Source organism: Apodemus sylvaticus, chromosome X (genome assembly GCF_947179515.1).
Source record: "Apodemus sylvaticus chromosome X, mApoSyl1.1, whole genome shotgun sequence".
Classification (NCBI taxonomy): Eukaryota; Metazoa; Chordata; class Mammalia; order Rodentia; family Muridae; genus Apodemus; species Apodemus sylvaticus.
Genome location: NC_067495.1, coordinates 9778705 through 9793483, shown reverse-complemented (window position 1 = coordinate 9793483; position 14779 = coordinate 9778705). Strand labels below are relative to the sequence as shown.

General features: G+C 38.5%; 1 pseudogene; it reads right to left on the bottom strand.

The window, feature by feature from the left end:
• Positions 1 to 1000: 1000 nt before the first annotated feature.
• Positions 1001 to 10867, bottom strand: LOC127675510 (peptidyl-prolyl cis-trans isomerase A-like; annotated as a pseudogene).
• Between the last annotated feature and the right edge of the window lie 3912 nt (positions 10868 to 14779).

Here is a 14779-nt window from a genome sequence, read left to right as displayed (position 1 = left end):
ACATAGTCTTCATTTTGCCCTAAAGGTAATTTTCTAGCCTAAAATTTTCTGTGGGGCAAAGTTTGAATTCAGTATATCCCTGAGCCTCACCAGGTTGAAATTTTGGTCAAGGAAATGATAAAGAAAGAAGAAATATAGAGAGGATCCAAAAGATAGGATGATGGATGACAGGCTGCAAAATGTCATTCTCTAGGATTCATACAAATTTTACACTCATCAGCTCACAGCAACTTGAGTTAACTGCGTTGAGCCTCACATGTCCTAGCAATGATCAGTCAAGGGAGCAGGAGGGGTCCAAGGCCTGCATTTTAACTTTGAACTATTGGATGCTGAAATATTCTGGGAGAGGCCCGATTACTGGTTTTAGTTGTATAATCATTGCTGAGCCCACCAAACCCCAGCACCAAATCCATGGTAGCATTAATCTCAATGGGCCACAGAGCAAAATGGACAGACATGAACATGAGCAAGAGATTTGTGTGGAGGGGTATATATGAGAATATCTGAAATGCATGGTATATATAGGTGAAAAGGTCTAAACTAATTTAATAAAAAGTCTACCTAAGTCTTTGAAAGAGCAACAAAAGAAACTGGGAGAGAAAGCAAATGAATGAGTCTCCTAAGCATGGATGACATCACATTTCTATTCCTGTCTTCTCCTTGTCACTTGGGAAGAACACTCACTCTTAGTGACATGGTACTTGAGGTACACATTGTAAACGTTCCTTTAAAATAACATAGCTGTTTAAAAACTTGTTATTATATAAGTAATTCATTTTATCTGTGGATATCTCTTCTGTATTATTTTTCTTATTTAATTTTGCTTATAATCATAAAATGAACTCTGCAACACAGCTGGACTTGGAGGGGAATGAGGAAAATAAGGAACCCATAGAACTTCAGTGAGAGCAGAGATTACAGGGTACTGAGAGCAGATGGGTTGGGCGTGCTCTCCTGAATGGAATGGTCTGGTGGATAAGATGTCCACAAATCAAACATATTAGAGATGTCCACAGTAGGCAATGGTGATCTTCTTGCTGGTCTTGCCAGTCCTGTACCCAAAATGCTCCATGGTGTCCACAGTGTTCATGCCCACTTTTACCAAAGGCCATGTGCTGACATCCAGCCACTCAGTCTTGGCACTGCAGATAAAAACCTGGGAGCCATTAGTGTTCAGCTCAGTGTTTTCTGTGGACAAAATGCCAGGACCTGTATGCTTCAGGATGAAGTTCTCATCCTCAAATTTCTCCCCATAGATAGACCTGCCACCAGTACCATCATGGCATGTGAAGTCACCACCCTGGTACATGAATCCTGGAATCATTCTGTGAAAGGAGGAACCTTCATATCCAACCCTTTCTCTCCAGTGCTCAGAGCACAAAAGTTTTCTCCTGTCTTTGGAATTTGTCTGAAAACATCGCAATGGTGATGTGGATCAAGGGCTCGCCATTGCCATGATGTTGAAGCACATACTGGGGTTGACCCCAGCTGCAGCAAGTGGTAACAAGGACAATGGCATCAGAAAAGTTACTTTCTATATCTTAGAATAGAATAGATCACTAAATAAATGGAACTTTGGGTTTTAGACAAAAATGAGTAAGCACACTTCACATTATGCTTAAAGACCCTGAAGATGAGGCAAGCATAAGACAATGAATAGAAGAGGGCTGCAAAGGGTGTGCCTGTAAGCCATGAGATTTGAGAGATGAACTGTTTACTTTCTGTGTATCTTGGTGTAGGTGTGCCAGAGAGGCTTAAGAACCAGAAACAACAAGCATATAGTAACCAAGTAAAAGCAAACACTAAGACAAAATAAGCATTTTCTCTCTGCACAAATGACTGGGAAAGAAGCCTTTTCTTCAGGGCAAAACCCTGTCAGCAGCACAAGTCCTATTCCATTTGAACATTGCCCCCAAATATGTGTTCTCCTTGATCTGATTGTGCATGGCAGTCAACAACAGAACTGTGTAAGGAGACCCCTGGCTGATACTACTATTTTGAAAATGACAGTAACTGGCAGGTTGGTGGGTATCCACACAGCCCATGTGCCAGTAAATTCCTGACTACAAGTCCAGACAAGCAATAATGAGGTTAGCATCTGTTAGCATTCTGCTCAAGCCATTATAAGGTATGTCCCTTCTCCTCCTGACCAGTTGAAAACTGTAGAGGTTAGGTATGAAAACAGAGATGTCTATAATCAGGGAAGTATTAAGTAGCAAAATGTAAATAACAATCAGAGGTGAAATATGCAAATTGTTCAGGATATAATTGAAAATCATCCATAATACCAAGAACTATGAACATTTCAATTAGAACAATAGATGAAGATGAATAGATACTAACACCAGGGTGACACAGATGTCATAATTATTTGACAGCCATTTTAATACAACCATCATAAAATGCTATTATGAATAATTACTATTTTGAAACAAAAATTCTCATCAAAGAAAAGAAAGACACAAAGGAAAACTGAATATAAATTCTAGAATTGAAAGAATAATTTTTTAAAGTTTTTTTTAAAAAGCTTACAATAGGAGAGCAGGGATTATAGAAAAAATCATGAGCAAGGTTAAAACTAGAGTAACAGAAATTATAGTCTAAACAATGCAGAAAATATAGACAGGTAGTACAATAAAATATCTAAAAGCAATATTATTACACACCTAGAAGGGAAGAAAAGAAAGTATGAGATTCAAGAAATATTCAGAAAAAAAAGTGTTAAAAACTACCCTGAATTTGGTGGAAGGAATAAGATAAACAACAGCAACAACAACAACAACAACAAAATGCATTTCAAAATCAGCTAGAAAGAAATTATATACTTTTCATGGAGGAAAGTCTCAGAGACTCCTATGGAGCCTAGAGTAGGCTCCTAGGACTAAATGTGTGTGACCTTAGCTGAAATGCCCAACAGTAAGGAGGTGGAACCTGAAGAGACCACCTCTAGTAGTCAGACAGGATCCCAGTGGAGGGATGGAGGCACAAACCCACCTATAAAATTTTCTACCCCATATTGTTCCCATCTAAAAGAAATGGAGGGACAAAAATGGAGCAGAGACTGAAGGGAAAGCCACCCAGTGACCAGCCCAACTTGGGATCCATCCCATGGGCAGGCACCAAACCCTGACACTGCTGTTATGCTTGCAGACAGGAGCCTAGCATATCTGTCCTTGGAGAAGCTCTACCAGCAGCTGACTGAGACAGAGGCAGCTACTTACATCCAACCATTGGGCTGAGCTTGGAGGCCCCTATGGAAGAGATGGGAAAAGGATTGAAGGAGCTGAAGGGGATGGCAACCCCGTGGGAAGACCAACAGTGTCAACTAACCTGGACCCCTGGGAGCTCCCAGAGACTAAGCCACCAACCAAAGCGCATACATGGGCTGGTCTGAGGCTTCTGGGCACATATGTAGCAGAGGACTGCCCTGTCTGGTCTCAGTGGGAGAGGATGTACAAATGTGATGCTCTAGGGTCAGGGGACACTTGTGGAGGGGCACCCTCTCAGAGGCAAAGGGAAGGGGCATGGGAGAAGAACTCTTTGAGGAGGGACCAGAAGAAAGATCAAACTTTGGGTTGTAAATAAATAAAATAAACAATTAATAAAAAGAATATCATTTTAAAAATGTAACAGGATATTTCTTGTCAAAAATCAGAGACCACAAGAAAATAGTTTGGCATTTTCCATGTACTAGAAGAATTGCCTATCCATGCTTTTATGATTTGGCCCTTAAGTGTCATCTGAATGAAAGGAACATGAAGGAACTCTAGGTGGTGGGGCTTATCCAAAGGTTGTTAGGGATGTGCCACTGTGGAAGATACCAAGACACCCAATTGGGATGAGTTAATTTTCTCAGGTTAATGTTCATAAAGCTAGATAGCTAACAAATAAAGAGGAGAGGAGAGGAGAGGAGAGGAGAGGAGAGGAGAGGAGATGGGAGGAGAGGAGAGGAGATGGGAGGGGAGGAGAGGAGAGGAGATGGGAGGGAAGGAGAGGACAGGAGAGAAGATGGGAGAGGAGGGAAGAGGAGGGGGAAGGGGAGGAGAGGAGGGAGGAGAGGGGAGGGAGGGAGGGAGAGAGAGAGAGAGAGAGAGAGAGAGAGAGAGAGAGAGAGAGAGAGAGAGAGAGAGAGAGAGAGAGAGAGAGAGAGAGAGAACAAATTAAACAAACACATCAGGTAAAACAAAGGCTTTCTCAGACAAGAAAGTTTATTGCCAATGGAACCACCTTAAAAGATATGTTTTAAAACAGAAAAAAGTGATCACTGACTGAATTGTATCACATTAGGAATAAAGGCAGGACAACAGGGTGGGGAAATGTATGGTCTCATGTACTACAGTATTGATGGTCTTTTTGGCTATTTTTATTGGTTTTTATACCTCCTTTCTAACCTTTATTCTACTTTAATTTTTGCAACTCCACAACACTAGGTAGGAGAAAAAGAACATTAGAAGGGAAAGAGAGCATAGATCTCTTTTAGTCAACAAAATAGACTACTTGCTGCTGATTAGGGGCATTGGGTTTTAAGGGCCAAAGTCCAATCTTGTCAGGATATCTCCAATTTCTTATCTGTTCACGAACACTTGACAAACTGCAATAGCAGCAACTGGGAGCTGTTGCCTTCTTCCTTTTCTTCTTCCCCTTCTTCCTCCTCCTCTTCCCTCCTCCTCTTCCTCCTCCTCCTTCTTCGTGCCTCTTGCCCCTTTGGGGGCTCTGACATTTAATTACCCTCCAGAGTCCTTAGAATTAACCTATTTGTACCTGGTAAAGATCATGCCCCTCCTAGAGCATGAGACAAAAACAAGACAGTCCTAGTTAACAGCTGTTGACAAACTGAAGCAGCCCCATATCCCCCACCTGGGATTCAAAAAAACATATTCACATAACATAACTGGGTTTTCAAAGAAACCCAAACTCTCACTACATAGTACCTTTTACATTCTGTGTTTATCTTAAATTGCTTCAACCTAGGGAGAAGAAATATTTAAGAAATCAAGTTATTGGATGACAAGAAGTGCATACCAAAAGGAGCATGTCACGGTTGTCTCAGGAGGGGCCCTCCCAGAGACTTACAAATACAGAGGCAGATGCTAGCAGCCAACCACTGGACTGTGCGTGGGGCTCCAAATGGAGGAGTTGGAGGGTGGACTGGAGGAGCTGAAGGGGTTTACAGCCCCATGGGAAGAACAATGATGTCAGCCACCCAGATGCCCCAGGACTCCCAGGGACTGAACCATCAACCAAGGGGTAGACATGGTTCCAGCCAAGTATAGCAGAGGAAGGCCTTGACAGGCATCACTGGTCCTCGGCCAGGTGAAGGCTCAATAGATGCCCCAACAAAGGGAAATTGAGGGGGTGGAGGTGGGAGTAGGTTAGTTGGAGAGTCATATATGTGGAGGTAGGGAGTGGGAGGAGGGGTTGGGGGTTTTGGGTAAGGGGAGGAAACCAGGAAAGGTTTTAGCATTCGAATTGTAAATGAAGATTATATTAAAAATGTTCTAGAATGTTCCACACAACTATACTTGGGATCAACTTCTGTATCTGCTCCTGGTTGTAGTTGACTTGTATTTATTCCTGGGAATAAAAAAAAATGGTGGAAAGAATATTTACAAAAAAAAAGAAATCAAGTTATAATAGAGGGCAAAATAAGTAAGATGCCTACATTTAATCTGAAATGGTAAAATATCGAGACTAATCAACTGATACACACACACACACACACACACACACACACACACCTTTATATCCGTTGATGAAAACAATTTGGACACTTGGGAGGCAGAGGCAGGAGGATCTTGAGATTGAGGCTGGCCCTATTTCCAATGCAAATTGAAGGTCAGACTGAAATATATACGAAGAATATTTCAAAATAGAAAATGAACCAAAACACTATGTAAAAAGGTAATATGCTTAAACCTTAGTGAATAGAGCAATACATTACTTAGCAAGTTTAAGTAACAAAGAGGGTGTATGACAAGCGTGTGTGCTTAGTCTTACCACAGTCTTTTTATCAGTGAGTCTGGTCTGGCTAGAGTCCTGTCACATATGCTTTATAGTACACCAAGGAACATTCCATCTTCATCTAATTTTTTTTAAATTTGGACAAATGCCTTTTTTCACATTATGGGAAGGGAGTTGGGGATAAATTAGTAGGCCATGAACTTAGTTGTAGGGAAAATAAAGCCTTACACAGAGGAGCAAATTCTATTCAGTCATAGTACATCATTCCTTTCATATGTTTTAAAATGTAATTTGTCAGTATTGGGGAAATTTTTTACATCCACATTCAATTGCAAATGTTAGACTATAATTTTCCTTTTAGTGCTGATACCTAGCTTTGGTATTAAGCTAATGGTGGTCTCATGAATGTGGTTTTCAAGTATCTTTTTGTTATTTTTTTTTTTTTAGTTTTCTCACTTTTCCTTTTAGTATAGCTAAGATGTTACAATTTTGTTGATATTTTCAAGAACAACTCAGTTTTAATGATATAATTCTGTTAATCTGTATTGATTTTCCCGTTTCTTTCTGCTCTAATCTTTATTTTAAATGCTATAACTTCAAATGCTCTAAGAACAGTAAGTGTTCAATACATATTCTAATTTTGAGTTTGGTTTCCCTTTGGTTCATTTTTAATGTAGCAATAACTTTTGCCTTTGATAAAAACCATTCTTTTTAAAAAATATTTTAAAGTGTTTGTATAATTTTACTGTACTCCAATCAAAATGGCCAAAATCAATAACACAAATGACAAACCACATTTTGATATGTTCTGTATATCTTCATTTGTCTCAAGATAGTTTCTAATTTATCCTTTGACTTCTTCAATCTATCCCTTTAAAAAAAAGAATAAGCTCTTTAATTTAGAATTTGTGGGTTTTCCACATTTTTTGCTATTGATTTCTAGTTTTATGTTACAGTAGACAGATATGATGCTTGGGAAGATTTAGCTCTTCTTAACGTTCTTAAGATTTGCTTGGTGACCTAACAGTCCAGGACAGTGCTCTATGTGCACTAGAGAAGAATATATAATTCACTACTTGGAACTTGGAGTGTTCTGTGTACATCAATTTTGTCTAATTGGTCTGTAGCTGTTCAAGTGTCTACTGTTCTTACTGATTTTCTGTCTATTTGCTGTATCCATTGTGGAAAATGGGCTACTGAAATATCCTACTATTATGATATTACTATCTATTTTCTCCTTCTGTCAGCTGTTTTTTTTTTCCAGTTGCAATTTTATTATCCCAGTCGAAGTGAATTAATTGGTAGCAATAAGCTGACAGGTTGGTACAAGTTTAAAAGCTAGGAACTCTGAAGACATTGTTTTGTTTTAATGACTATAAAATACATGATATTTATATTCTTCCAATTAAAATTATTGATTTTAATGAATTTTTCATATAATTCTTTTCTACTTTTCTTATATCGAAAATATATTTTTTTCATAAAATATATTCTCATTATGGTTTTCTTTCCCCTCAACTCCTCTGAGTTCCTATTTTCCCAGACTCTGTAAGGGTCTGCACCAGATCCTTCCTCATAATCCACACACCCAGCTAAAAAGCACACACACATGCACACACACACAAACAGAGAGAGAGAGAGAGAGAGACAGAGACAGAGAGAGACAGAGAGAGACAGACAGAGAGAGACAGACAGAGACAGAGACAGAGATAGACAGACAGACAGACAGACAGAGAGATGGAGTCATTTTGTATAGGCCTGAGCATGAGGCCAGCCCTGGAGTGTGGTTGATATGCCTTAGCATCATTTCATTGAAGAACACTGTTGTGTTTCCCCCCTCCCTCAGGAGCTATCAACTGTAACTAGCTTCTTGGTTAAGGGTGGATCTTTTAGCCTTCTTCCCTTATTCTGTTCTAGGATTTTTGTCTGACTTGATCTTATGCAGGCCTTGTGCACTCTGTCAGTCTTTTGGAGCTCATATGTGTAACAGTCCTGTTGTGTCTGGAAGACACCATTTCTTTGGAGTCTTCCCCCACCTCTGCCTCTAACAATTTTTTCACCTCCTCTTCGTCACAGATCTCTGAGCCTTGAGGGGCCATTGACATCCCATTCAGGGGAGAGTGCGCCAAAGTCACTCTGCACGGTGTATTGTTGTGGGTCTCTGTGTTAATTTCCATCTACATAAAAAAAAAGCTTCAATGTAAATAAATTATATCGAATAAAAAAAAGCTTCTCTGATGAGATTTAAGTGATGTACTGAACAGTATGGCATAGAACTATGTCGTTAGGAGTCATTTTATTGCAACTTTCCTTTAGTAAAATAATAGTCATACAATTTCCCTTAGGCTCATGACCTGTCTAGTATCAGGGTCTCAGCTTCATTAACAGTGTTAGGTATGGGTTTCTGTTAATTATTCATTCATATATTTAGGTACTTTGCAACTAGGTGAATACATTTTTTACAGTTGTTACATATTCCCAGTTAATTGATGATCCTCTATTATATGTTTATCTTGTGCAAAAGACTTACTGAAATTTTATTTTATCTAATATGATAAAATAGCAACTTGTATGAAGTTTTATTATTTTATTTTCAGTCTCCCTCCATATATAATTAAGAAGTTTAAAGTGGGTGTCTTATAAATAGCATATAGGTGGATCTTGGAGATTTACTTATCCAATTAGTAACTGCATGACTTTTGATTGAACAGTTTAATCCATTTACATTTAAAGTAACTACTAATAGGAAAACATACTATCACAATCTGTTTCCCCTTGGTGTTATAGTTATGTTGGTTATCTTTACTTCTCTGATATCTTTCCTTCTTGTTAATTTTATAGGGACACAATTTGATTTATTATTCTATTTTGTACATCATGTATCAGTACTTTGTGGTTACCATGGGGATTACATAGTAATGCCATCCTGTTTTAACTGATGACAATTTTTCAATCACACAGAAAAACTGTTCTCTTTTACATCTTTCCTCCCCTACTTTAGACTATCAATGCTATAAATTATATCTTTTAACTTACATATCCATTAGCATAGTTCATAGTTGTAGTTATTTTCTTTGCTTTTATGTTTTAAATTATATACCTGAATTAAGTTATCTATGTACAAAATTACAGTATTATAGCATTCTGCATTTGTCTATATATTTAACTTTACTATAAAACTTGATGTTTGTATGAGCTTTTATGTGTCTATATAGTATCTTTTCATCCTAACATGTAGGACACACTAAATTTGTTTGGCAGGTCTTGTAGTTATGTATTCTATTAGTTTTTTCTAATCTGAGTAAGTTTTCAATTTTTCTCTATTTTTGAAGGAGAGTTTTGTTGAATATGTATGCTTGATTAACTTGGTTTTCTTTCCATACTGTGAACATATCATTCCACTCTCCTCTGTCCTATACTGTTTCTCCAAAAAAGCTATTGATGATTCTATGAGTGGTTTCATGTTTACAAGAAGTTGTTTTTCTCTTGCTGCTTTTAAGAGTCTTTGTTTTTATTCTTTAATGTTGACATAAAAGATTATTAAATGCCATGGACCTATGTTGAACATGTAAGATAGGAGTTCTTTCAAATTGATGTGTTTTGATAATCATTTCATTCCTCAGATTTGATGATGTTTTGGTTATTATATCTTCAAAAAAGTTCTCTCCCTATCTATCTCTTTTGTTCTGGGACTCTTATATGTGTTGATCTCCTTGAGAGTATTCCAAAAATCTCTTATAAATGTTTACCCTTTCATTTTTTTTCTAGCCTGCTAACATTTAATGACTGGTTCTCAAATTTATTCTTTTCATTCTAAGGAACTTTTACACTCAATTACTATGGTTTTTTTTTTCAGTTCTAAAATATGTTTTTTTCCTTCTCAAAGAAAGTTTATTAATTTCTAATTTTGAAAATTATACACATGTACACAATGCACAGGTTTTCACTCCCCATCACTCTCTCACATCTCACTCCTTTTCCTGTGTAATGCCTTCTTTCTACAAACTAGTCACACTCCTACATCATGTCTTTATTTGGTGACGCTCTGAGTAGTTTAAGTGGGGTTGCTTGCAGATCATGTTTTTGGAGATTTTACAAGTAGCTATGACACTGAGGAAAATGGCTGCCTCCCCTTTCCCTGTCAACCTGTTAACTGGCAAGCCCTCATGAGCTCCTCTCCCATCTTCGTTGGAGTGTTGATAGGCTTGATCTTGTGCCAGCCTCTTGCAGGTAATCACAGCTTCTATGAGGTTGAGATTGCAATGGTGGATTATACCCAGAAGTCAGTGTCTCATAGAACTCTCTCCATTCTCTTTATTTTAAAACTTTTCCACACAATCTTCCTTGGAGAAAGTGATATAAATGTGACCTATCTGGATAAACACTCAATATTCACATAATGTTACTATTTTGATAAGCTTTGAGACACTAGATTAACTCATGGCTACCAACTACAAAAAGAAAGGTGAAGAGTTACACTTATTTATAGATATAAATATAAGTATTTATAAGGTCTTTTAAAACCTGTCCATTTAATCAATTCACTGTAATAGATTCACTTCCCATAATCCGTGACTTCTCCAGCCATGGGCTTTTGACTAGCATTGTAGTACCAGACATTAAGTACCTCTTATAGAACAGGTCTGAACTCAAAGCAGAAAGTTGCTGGTTCTCATAGCAGTCATGCTCTTCTTTGCATTGGTGTTCATATTTTGCCTGACAGATCAGTATCGTCAAATGTAGTGTCCACAGCTAGGGGAAAGGGTTTATAACTTTTCTCCTCAGTTGCCTGTATAGCACCGTCCACCTCAGTGATTGCACAATGAACAATAGTAAGCCAAGAAGGATGTATCTGGTTCAATTCCAGTTTGATTTCTTTGTGTCCTAAAGCTGAAGTGTACGACATCTTCATCAATACAATCTTACCAACAAACTTAGCTTCTCTTTGTTAATGGTCTCATTCTATCCATGTATTTTTCTTATATCATTTGATTGTATAATATTTTTATTAGATATATTCTTTACATTTCAAATATTGCCTCCTTTCCTGGTTCCCCCTCCCCAAAAAATTCCCTAACCCATCCACCACCACCCCCTGCTCAACAATCTACACACTCCTGCTTGGCTGTTCTAGCATTCCTCTATACTGGGGTATCTAGCCTTCTGAGGACCAAGGGCCTCTCCTCCCTTTGATGTCCAACAAGGCCATCCTCTGCTGCATATGCATCTGGAGCCATGGGTTACTATTTTGATAAGCTTTGAGACACTAGATTAACTCTTTGTTAATGTACTCCATGTGTACTCTTTGGTTGATGGTTTAGTCCCTGGGAGCTCTGGGGGTACTGGGTGGCTCATATTGTTGTTCCTCCTATGGGGCTGCAAACCCCTTCAGCTCCTTGGATCCTTTCTCTAGCTCCTCAGTTGGGGACCCTGTGCTCAGTTCAATGGTTGGCTGAGAGTGTCCCCCTCTGTATTTGTCATGTACTGGCAGGTCCTCACAGGTAACATCTATATCAGGTTCCTGTCAGCAAGCACTTGTTGGCATCCAAAATCGGGTCTGGGTTTTGTAATTGTATACGGGATGTAACCCTAGGAGCAGCAGTCTCTGGATGGTCTTTCCCTCAGTTTCTGCTCCACACTTTGTATCTCCTCCTGTGGGTATTTTGCCCCCCCTTCTAAGAAGGACCAGAATAGCCATACTTTGTTCTTCCTTCTTCTTGAGCTTCATTTGACATGTGAAATGTGTCTTGGGTATTCCAAGCTTCTGGCCTAATATCCACTTATCAGTGAGTACATACCGTGTGTGTTCTTTTGTGATTGGGTTACCTCATTCAGGATGATATTTTCTAGTTCCATCCATTTGCCTAAGAATTTCATGAATTCGTTGTTTTTAATAGCTGACTAGTATTCCATTGTGTAAATGTACCACATTTTCTGTATCCATTCCTCTGTTGAAGAACATCTGGGTTCTTTCCAGCTTCTGGTTATTATAAATAAGGCTGCTATGAGCATAGTGGAGCATGTGCCCTTATTACATGCTGGAGAATTCTCTGGGTATATGCTCAGGAGTGGTATAGCAGGGTTGTCTTGGTAGTATTATGCCCAATTTTCTGAGGAACCGCGAAACTGATTTCCAGAGTGGTTGTATCAACTTGCAATCCCACCAGCACATCCTCTCCAGCATCTGCTATCACCTTGGTTTTTGATCTTAGCCATTCTGACTGGTGTGAGGTGGAATTTCAAGGATGCTTTGATTTGTATTTCCCTGATGACTAAGGATATTGAACATTTCTTTAGGTGCTTCTTAGCCATTCAGTATTCCTCATTTGAGAATTGTTTGTTTACCTCTGTACCCCATTTTTGAATAGGGTTATTTGTTTCTCTGGAGTCTAACTTCTTGAATTCTTTGTATGTATTGGATATTAGTCCTCTATCAGATGTAGGATTGGTAAAGATCTTTCCCCTATATGTTGGTTGCTGTTTTGTCCTATTTACAGTGTCCTTTGCCTTACAATTCTATGAGGTCTCATTTGTCAATTCTTGATCTTAAAGCATAAACTATTGGTGTTCTGTTCAGGAACTTTGCCCATGTGCTCAAGGGTCTTCCCTGCTTTTTTTCTATTAATACCAAGGACTCTCAATCCTGTATATCTATGCTTCAAATTCAAGGATCACCCACATTCATAAAAGAAACTTTACTAAAGCTCAAAGCACATATTGCACTTCAGACAATAATAGTGGGACTTCAACACCCCACTTTCATCAATGGACAGATCATGGAAACAGAAACTAAACAGAGAAACAGTGAAACTAACAGAAGTTATGAACCAAATGGATTTAACATATATCTATAGAACATTTTATCCTAAAACAAAAGAATAGGACCATGGTTCCAGCCAAAAATGTGGCAGAGGAATGCCTTGTCAGATATCAGTGGGAGGATTGGTCCTTGGTCAGGTGAAGACTCAATAGATGCCCCAACAAAGGGAAAATGAGGGGGGAGGTGGGAGTGGGTCAGGTGGAGGGGCGTATACTTAGAGACAGGGGGTGGGAGGAGGGGATGGGGGTTTTCAAGGAGGGGGAAACCAAGAAAGGTTTTACCATTTGAAATGTAAATGAATATTATATTCAATAAAAAAGAAAAAAACAAAAGAATAAAAATAATATACCTTCTTCTCAGCACCTCATGGTACCTTCTCCAAAACTGACCTTATAATTGGTCACAAAACAGGCCTCAACAGATACAAGAAGACTGAACTAATCCCATGCGTCCTATCATATTATCATGGATTAAGGCTGATCTTCACTAACATCAAAAACCTTAGAAAGCCCACATATATGTGGAAGCTGAACAACACTCTACTCAATGATAACTTGGTCAAGGAAGAAATGAAGAATTCAATGAAAATGAAGGCACAACATACCCAAACCTATGGGACACAATGAATAGCAGTCCTAAGAGGAAAACTCATAGCTCTGAGTGCCTTCAAAAAGAAACTAGAGAGAGCATACACTAGCAGCTTGACAGCACATCTGAAAGCTCTAGAACAAAAAGATATTTTCATACTCATCATTCTGTAGATCATTTGGTTAGTTCTCTGATCTGAGCTGAATTAGCTAGAGATCGTGGTCCATTATGATTTTTATTAACATGTCTGGAGACTCACTAAAATATCTGGGGTGGTTATATGAGTAGCACTCCTAGTCATTCATTCTCTAAAAGATGAAGTCTGGACTCTGAACACACTAGAAAATGAGTTCCCAGTAGCTTAATGATGAAGCTCCAGTGCATAGTGCTTTTCAAATTTCTTTTAGATTTATGAATTTTATTTTATGTATATGAGAGCTTTGCCAGTATGTGAATACATGAATCACGTGCATGCTTGGTGGAGTCATAGATGCTTGTGAACCATCCTCTGGGTGCTCAGAATCGAATCTTGAACCTTTGCAAGAGCAACAACTGCTCTCAACCACTGAGCAATCTCTCCAGGCTCCACTTTTCAAATGTCTAATTGAAGTCCCATTTAGCAAAGCAAGTCACAAGTCCAAGTCAAAATTCAGAGGGTAGAAAAATAGGTTCCACCTTCCAATGGGTGGAGCCATAAAGATTTATGAACATTTTTGCGATCTCTTGAAAACCACTAATAGGCCGTTTATTATGAACAGTATTTCTTTCCATGAAACATTGATACAGCCAAATTATTGGATAATCCCTTGAACTTTGTTTTATTTGATTGATATTGATCACCCCCTCATAAATTAGACTGCAGTGGCATTTTTGACTCGAAATACAAAACTAATCACTTTGCTTTTCAACTTTTTGCCTGGGGAAGATTTAGACTCACAAGTCATTGAAAACTGCAAATAGCATTTACATGTGTTCGGCCTTGTCACTTGATTTTGTAATACTGGTATTTCTGGCCATCTTCTTGCCACTAAGATGAAAACTTGAAATCTCAACAACCAAAAGAAGATAATAAGAAACTCTGTTTCAAAGAAGCACAATAGCTGCACTCCACTGCAGTGGTGTGGGAAAGCAGTTGAACAAGGAACTACTAAAGGAAATAGAGTAGCACCTGCTGTGAAAAAACAACATAGAAACCACTGAAAATTCTTGAAACACAATGATGCTCCACCTCACATGGGAAGCAAGGACTTATGGGAGGTACATTGATGTGAGGAAACTATGAACAATACCAGTTGGCTCACTATGGCCCTGAACTGTAGCTGAATGGGTGAGTAACTCATTTTCTCCTGTTCAGGATGCAACTGTTCAGTGACTGAGACATCATGAAACTGTGTTATACTGGGATTTCTA